General features: G+C 31.4%; 1 long non-coding RNA gene across 1 annotated transcript; it reads left to right on the top strand.

Moving 5' to 3' along the window:
• Nucleotides 1-567: 567 nt before the first annotated feature.
• On the top strand, nt 568-8,068 carry LOC132921979 (uncharacterized). The gene is made up of 3 exons (XR_009660978.1): nt 568-955; nt 6,015-6,389; nt 7,685-8,068. It is a non-coding gene; the product is annotated as an uncharacterized LOC132921979 (long non-coding RNA).
• The last annotated feature ends 651 nt before the right edge of the window (nt 8,069-8,719 follow it).

Here is an 8,719-nt window from a genome sequence, read left to right as displayed (position 1 = left end):
TCCGACGACGATAGAGCGTTCGCTATTTAAGAACTATTGGGTATACGAATTTACTGTTGCCCACTTGCGAATAATACCTGTGTAGTACCTAAATATATATATATATTATATATTATGACTGATGACGTCTACAAGTTCTATCGAATGTACCGTCATATTATACCGCCGACCATATTATTATTATATTATATTTTTATATTATATAACTATCGAGTAATTTCAATCGATTTTATTTTCTCATTATATACACACTCGTCGTGTTTATTTACGTATACACATATATAAGATTCCGCACGACCAATCGAAATAATCTATCATAATATTTAGTATTATATTATAATATTATTCGTATATATAAATATCGGTATGTTAAACCGACGAGCCTCCGTTCATGCAGCAGTATTTATGTATATATATACATGCGTGCAGTTTATACCCGTCAATATTTATGATACGTATCATATTCGACGCGCGCAAGTGTGTGTGTGTATGTGTAAAGCCATTTCCAAGTTGCTATTTTTTTTTTCATTACACAAACGTGCGCGTGCTCACGCAGCTGACATGACGTGTACATGTGCGATTGGTATGACCTCCTATGGCCGTCGTCCGCCGATTTTCCGGTAATTTCGCATTTCAAAAACCGTTCAGCGTCTCCATAATATTAATATTATGTTACATTAGAAACGCAGTGGGCATCGTAAACGCGTATCGTCATTATTTCAATTTAACATAAAAAATACAGATGCACGTAAAAAAATAAATAAATTACTCGTGCGCTACCACAGCGGACGTTGGGTTATATAATAATATATAAGTGGTAGATTCGCAGTGTAATTATTGGCAGATCTTTTCCCAGCGCCGCACAGCAGTCTGTTCGTAAGCGATTTAAAGCCTGTTTAACCAGCCGAGGGTACAATGACTAACAACACTGAGATCGCTTCGCATCGCTGAAAGGGTGAGGGAATCTTTATATATTATTAATATTATTACTATTACTGTGTTACTATCGTCGTGTAAAGGGCGACGGATGTGAAATCATGTCGGAAAAATACAAATAGTTTTAAACCGTGAGTACCTACCTATTTATGATATAATGGACACCTATTTGGCATTCTTTTAGGGTAATACTCTGTTCCTCGAGCCTTAACGAAATTAAACTGCAAACAACAAAAGAATAAATTATTCTTATAACGATATAATTATACTTTTAACAACATATTAATGAATAAACATTAAACTGTCAAGTGAATAGTGATACAGTATAAAAGGAATGGGTAAATTGAAAAAAACAGGTTTATGATTACAATATTGTTTGAACGTAATTACTTTTAACTAGCATGATTTATTTCTAAAATCCAAATTGTATAGATAGTGTATACTATAATATTTCCTAAATAAACATCGAATACGGTTTAATCTAGCCAACTAATTTCAGAAATCTCGTATAAATATTATACCGCATAAACATTTATAATAATATACAATATGGTCTTATATCTATATCATCTATACATAATAAGCATTATAATATATAGTCCGATACACATAATATTATACATAATGCGTTTTTTGTAACGTTAAAGTTATGGAGATCCGCGAGGCCCGTCATTATATGCTATATAATAATTTGTTAACAGTTTTAAAACAAAATTATATTAATAGTAGGTATATGGTATATGGTCTGGAATGATATTGCCGATGTACAAATAAGCGTTGTATAATTTATAACGATTGTTGAATTCGTGAACTGGATTTAAAAAGATTAAAAAACATAAAATGTACGCCAGTCGGTATATACGTGCATATTTCTCCGGGCTATCGTTGTAGCGGTTATACCCATAATGTAGTGAAAAATCTTATTTAAAAAAAAATTTATTTGAATTTCCGAAGACAACGACGATTTATGTGCGACGTATAATATAAACATACATTTAATCTTGTCGTATTGAAAAATGTATGTATGTATATTTTTTCTTTTTACAACGTAAAGTCCAATGTCGAGGTCTCCAACCGAAAGCGTAGACAGCTAATAAATGTTATGCAAATTATCGCGATTTTAAATTCTAGCGACGTTAATAATTCGACCATCAGCAAACGACAACATTACGGGTTAACCACCGCGCGTACATATCATTATTATGGTTATTATGTTCACAACAAAAACCATAGCAATGAATAATATGAACCGATTATTGTAATATTATGTACTATGAGCGAACGAGACTCCCTCCGATGGAATAACACCGGTCTTGTGAGGGGTACGAGGGTGCAGTGCGAAAAAGTGTGCTCGTTCCGTCTCGTCCGGAAAAACGTCTCTCGCGTGAGAGCGCAACTCGAAGATGGATGTGCGGCGCGACACCAAACGTTCAAAGATAGGGTGTGATACACGTAAAATAATATATATTATTATATTGTTATATGAGGGGAACATAAGTATTGGTGTGACAAAAAAAAAAAAATAATAATAACAAGAAAAAAATGAAAAAAACGAGACGAAAGAAAACAACCACACAGACAACGGGCATATCATACCGCACTGTATCAAAGGCGTGCAGATGAAGTATGTAGGATATGCCAGTGTACCAGCGACTACAAGAAAGGGCCCATTTATATTATACACCGACTCCCGTGAAAGGTATTTGTTTTTCCTTAAAGAACTCACCAGTAATAATAAATTCAAGATTTCGTGTTTAAAATGTTTCGACAAAAATAAATAACTATAAAAGTTATAGATGCAAGCGTTTGAAAATCATCGTGACGGTAAAAATATGATATTTTAAAGTAATAAATAAAAAATGAGGCTTAAATACTGGGAAATTCTATGTTATATTTTAAAGAAAGGATGCCTGTTATTGAAGGGGTTTGATATAGGCAATGTTTATGACACGAATTAACATTTTAAATAAAATAACATAATAATATACAAATATAATTTAAAAGTATTTTGAAGTGATCCAATTATAAGTATCAAAAATGGTTGTTGTTGCATAATAACGAGATAAAATAACAATAATAATAAAAAATGTTTTAAGGTGGGACAAACTTGCGACATATATAGTTTAATAATCACAGTATAACTTTAGTCTTTACTAAGTGTTTATAATACGCATAATGAAGAACTTTATCTGTGTCATAGCGATTTTATTTTTTGATATCATTACTCACAACTTGTAATAAATAAATAAACAAAAATGGAACTTCACGAATGATTGATTTTGACTGTCTTAAAATCAAAACAAAACGATTCGACATAGATAAGTCAGCTATATTAACTGCGAGTGAAAATTCGGTAAAACTTCTGTAGTTACTGCCTCAGTAAGTTTGTTCCACGCAAAACTATTTTCATGGATAAACTACGGGTGTTATTGTGACTTCTTATGATGACAATATAAATTGTGATTTTAATTCTGAACTTTTTAGAAGAAAGTGCCCAACTTTTCGTACTGCATACCCTTGTCAATGACATCTACCCGTTATATTATATTTTATACACAATATTATTTTTATTATTATTATTAAAATCAAAAGTAGAACAAGTACAATGTAATAATATGTATAATATAATTTATAAATGTGTGATTTTATCTATCTTCTGAAGCATAGCTCGCGTCAGTTGTATCGAAAGTTATAGATACATTTATTAATAAACTAAGTGTAAAATAAACAAGTTGTAATAATAAGTATTCTATAAACAACAGCGAGATTGAATAATAATAATAATAACATAGCAATATCTAGATAAGAGTACAAGTACAGCCTATTGTACAGATAATGTACATATTATTGTCTTTAACTCATAAGAATCAAGTAACACATCTATATTTATGTCTTATAGTATTCATTTTGAAATGAAATTAAACTTTCCCTATATTAAAATATTACCATTACTTTTGATTCCGTATATTTACAATGGAATTGAAACTTGTAAAACCACTATACAATTCAGGAATCTTTGGTACAACATGAATGTTTGTGTATTATATTACTGTATACTGTATAGCATTGTATACCTATCTCATGTATTACTTTATAGACTCCAAGATAAATATTAAACCAATAATATTTTATTAATTAAACAACCGTACAAATAAGTACATTTTAAAATATATTATTTACCACGTTTATTGCGTTATTTGTTGTTATATGTGTCAGTACCACTATAGATTTGTACTTAGTCCAATAGTTGTATATTTCATAACATTAGTATACAGACGATCTGCGTGATTGTTGATTTGTACGAAAATGATATTTCTTTACTGTCCAAAAGCACCCGCAAAACCAATACTTTCGTTAAGTTTGCTCGATAACACTATTTTTTGTATGTTATTAAGCGTATCTATGTTATAATGCGCTAAATAATAATATATCATTTTTACCTACGTAATTCGTTCATGATCAAGTGACTTAGAAAATAACTCGATCGCTTGACCCGTAAAACTCACATTGAATCGATTATTTTTGCAAAAAAAAAAACTTAATCAGATCACATAGTTATTATTTCATGTACTTACATTGTACATAGTATATTGCGTTATTATAATATAGGGTTTATAGATAACTAGTATTTGTTGTATCGTATTATATGCACTTTATAATTAGTACATTATTATAACTTAATACCGTTCGTAGCCGTTCGTCGAGCACGACCGTAGTTATGGTAAGAAATACTATCTAATAACATTTCATACGGTGAATAGTATTATGTATTAATATACAACTCTACAGTGTGCAATATATTTATAGCTGTGCAGCGGCGGGGGGCACGCGATGATGCACTTTTGTCGTGTATTATACCTGCAGCCAGGCTGATCAACTAATTACACAAATGCGTATGCAACAACGCTACAACACTGCCGTTTAAATAATATGGTATACAAAATAACATGTCTACGGTTACGATATTACACTTGTACGCATATAACTAGGTATTGCATTCGCACAATATCTTTGCTGGATAATGTATAGTATATTATGAATCGTAATATGTATATTGTCGGCAAGGAGTTATTTCCGAAATCCGAATCGTTTTCATAATATATTTAAATTTATGAGTATATAGGTAGGTAGCTTGACTTATTATTTTACCACATACATAGTTGAAAACAGCAACAACAACAACAACGATAATTGTTTCAGTATTCAAATTATGGGCGGATATATACGTTTTCCTCCAAGTCATCTACAATGTTGTACAATGTATTAATAAGTAAATTATTTTGTTTCTTGCTATACTATTAAGTTGTAGAATTTGAGTTTAACCAATTTCATCTTGATGCTTTACTTTAGGAACTATATTTAGTGTGGATAATGAAATAATTTTAGTTTTCGATGATACCAATTTAAGTTGCCGTTAAAAAAAATTAATCTTACGAGTGGGTTTTGAAAATAGAAACTAATAATAATATTAACATTATTATTTATTTTATCAACATACATAATACTATGCATTGTTTATTCAGATGTTAAGTAAAACGTTAAATTATTCGGTACATTTCGAAGTTGAAATAAAAAATAAAGAGAAAATAAGAAAATAATAAATTTTGTAATTTTATTGTTTGACTAAGCTAAAATTGTATAAATACAACTGAAGTATATAAAAATACATTTTGTACACACACAAACTATCCGAAACAATAATATGAGTGGTGTAATGATAAAACCATTACATATAATATTATCTATTTATTTACAGAATCGTGTATAAGCAGATAAAATATAAAATACAAAATTACCTGTATATTATGAGTATCATATTATTATAATACTTTTTTTTTCAAACCCAATAATTAATATTGTGGAAACTATTTCGATAAACTTAATTCGTATAGGTTACCTAGTGAATTATAAAACTTTTTATTATTATTATTATGATAATATACCTACGCGTTATCTATTGTTCCGGTCACGACGTTCGCGTTTTATTGTTTTTATAATATTTATAAAACACAATGCAGCGAGCCATAAAAAAACATATACAATATACATATACATATAAACATTTTTTTTGTTTTCAGATCCGTCATCGATCTCACTGCGATAATGGAATCGGGTTCGCGGGTGCCCCCGTGACTAAATTTTTGAACCGAACCCGCGGTGCAATCGCGTGTCGCTCCGCCGTTGGTCTCGCGTTAAAAAGCCGTTACTAACCTAACCTAACCCACGACCGTGGAACATTTCAAAGAAGATTTCTTTAAATTCTGGATTTCTTTCCGTATGGCAGGACAGTAATACTGCGGGCGAGCAGGACACTGACAATTAATAATATTATGACCATTTTCGTGCTAAATCCGGTTTTCTCGGCACCGCGCTCGATGGACGCCGCCGATTGTAAACGGTCGGGGCCTCGAAATCGACACCGCCGCCGCCGCAAACAACACGACTGTACGACGGTGCGTATTAATTCTAATAGATTCATTAGCATATTCATGTGCCGCGTGTCCGCTACAGTGTACACTTTAATATTATTATGTATTTTGAACAGATTATTATAATATACAATATTATAATGCCTTTTATGTGCGCGGAGATAACGCGACGTCGATTAAGCTCGCGCGCGCGCTCACCAACACACACTCACACACGCTCTCGCGGGGTAGTGTACGCACGCACAGCATAATATATTTTATGAATTTATAAATTTCAACGTACAAATATAATACAGCACCACCGCCGACAACATCAACAACAACAATAATAATAATAATAATCTGTACGCACAAATCGTATGCATTATATACACGTAGTACCTACCTATATGCAGTTGAAAAAAAAAACCGATCGTGACTGCGCACACCCACGTAATATTATCATCGCCCGGGTCCACGGCGGCGGCGAATGGGGAGGGAGAGGGGTGGCAGGGCGGCAGAGGAGATATTTCATTAGCTCGTTATCGATAATTAACGTGTCTCGTGGCGTGCAACGGGCGGATTCCGCGGTGAAAGATTTTGTAATGCTCGCGAACGGAAAAAAAATACTACATATATATATATACCTAATATAATATAATAATAATATAAATATCACAATAATAATATTATATAATATTTTATTTTTATTGTTATGTGTGCGTGCGCGACGTGTGCGTTGTTGGGAACGCGTTTTTTGTTTGTTTAGAATGGTAGTATTATCATCGCAAGGGCTTGTTGGCGCTAGCGCGTCGCTGCGAGAGGGCGTTTTGCGCGTGGGACGACGTGCTCATCGTCCAGTTACTATATTATAATAATATACTCTATAGTTGCACATAATATTATATGCGATGTGCACTATTATGACGGCCGTGTTGACGTTTTAAACATTTTTTTTCGCATTCATACGAGTTGGTAAGACTATGTTTCTCATCATAATAAACGTTCCCATATATATATATATATACGTATGTAATACTACCTATACGGCTATACGTATAGTAGTCACTGTGCCTGATAGTATCATACAACTCGTATATTATGTTAACTATTTCGTTGTCGGCGACGGTACATTCCTCATATACTCCATTTTAGTAACAAATAACAATAACGCTACGGTATAATATTTTACATAGCCAATTTGGAATATCTTAATCCACTGTGACATGAAAAATAATTTTGGTAACGAGAATTAAAACATAATGTCATAAACAATAATTTAAGAAAGATTAAGTCTTCTATTATACCTCTCAGCAGGATCACGATTTTTCTTTCTCCAGAGCACTGAAATTATCATCAACAGATTCCGAAACGAACCCACTAACTTTATCAGTACCCAAGCACAATGTGATTGGAAAAAATACAGCCTCTCTGCGACGCATGCACCACTCTGTCGCGGTTGTACGATCGCTGAAAGTTGTATAAATACCAAGGAACCTGCAGAGTGAGCTCAATATCCTACTATCTGTGAATATCTTACGTCAAGTTCTGAAATCACCGTCATGTTCATAAAAATTCTCCATTTTTCGGAATATTGAATTAAAATATTTATGCTATCATTTAGATTCTACAGTTCTACGCTTGTATAACTGACGCTCTTTATTTTATACTCTTAACTTTAAGCTACCATTGATGGTATTAATTTAGCTTATTAATAACTATAATTTGACGAACAATTTAAATTAAATTATATAATTTGTGTTTATATTTTTTCAGTCGATGTATAAATATAACAAATATATAATTTCTATATAAATTTAGTATTATTAGCAAAAACAAAATTAAAATATAAATATTAAGTATTCATATCTATAAGTGTATGACTTTGACGAGGGTCAAGCCGATGAAACTCGACTGTATTACGATATTGAACAAAACATTCCAAAGAATTCTAGTTGACTTTTAAAATAACTTTGTAGTTACTATACCTAAGCTATTATTATTTAAATATTATATTGTTTGATATAGATAAGTATTGACATATTCGACCACATGGACATTATATATTTTGTTACAAAAATGATAGTTTTGAAAACTTATAAATTTTACGTCGGTAAGTTTTTTATTATTATTATTATTATTGTTATTATTAAAATGCACGTCATGTATAAAAATTGTTTAATATTTATGAGATAGTTTTTTGTCAGATACTTGAAATATAACAAACTGTTTTATATATAGGTATATTTTTGTTCGTTTTGGCGTTTTGATGTTTTTAGTATATTTTATCATGCATACATAATATTATTATTACCTATCGAGAGAAAAAACGTCAACTATTTTAAACTATTAGAAATACATAACAAAAAAAATAG

The sequence above is a fragment of the Rhopalosiphum padi genome, chromosome 2, assembly GCF_020882245.1.
Source record: "Rhopalosiphum padi isolate XX-2018 chromosome 2, ASM2088224v1, whole genome shotgun sequence".
Classification (NCBI taxonomy): Eukaryota; Metazoa; Arthropoda; class Insecta; order Hemiptera; family Aphididae; genus Rhopalosiphum; species Rhopalosiphum padi.
Note: the sequence above shows the minus strand (reverse complement) of the source record. Positions and strands in the feature narration are given on the sequence as shown.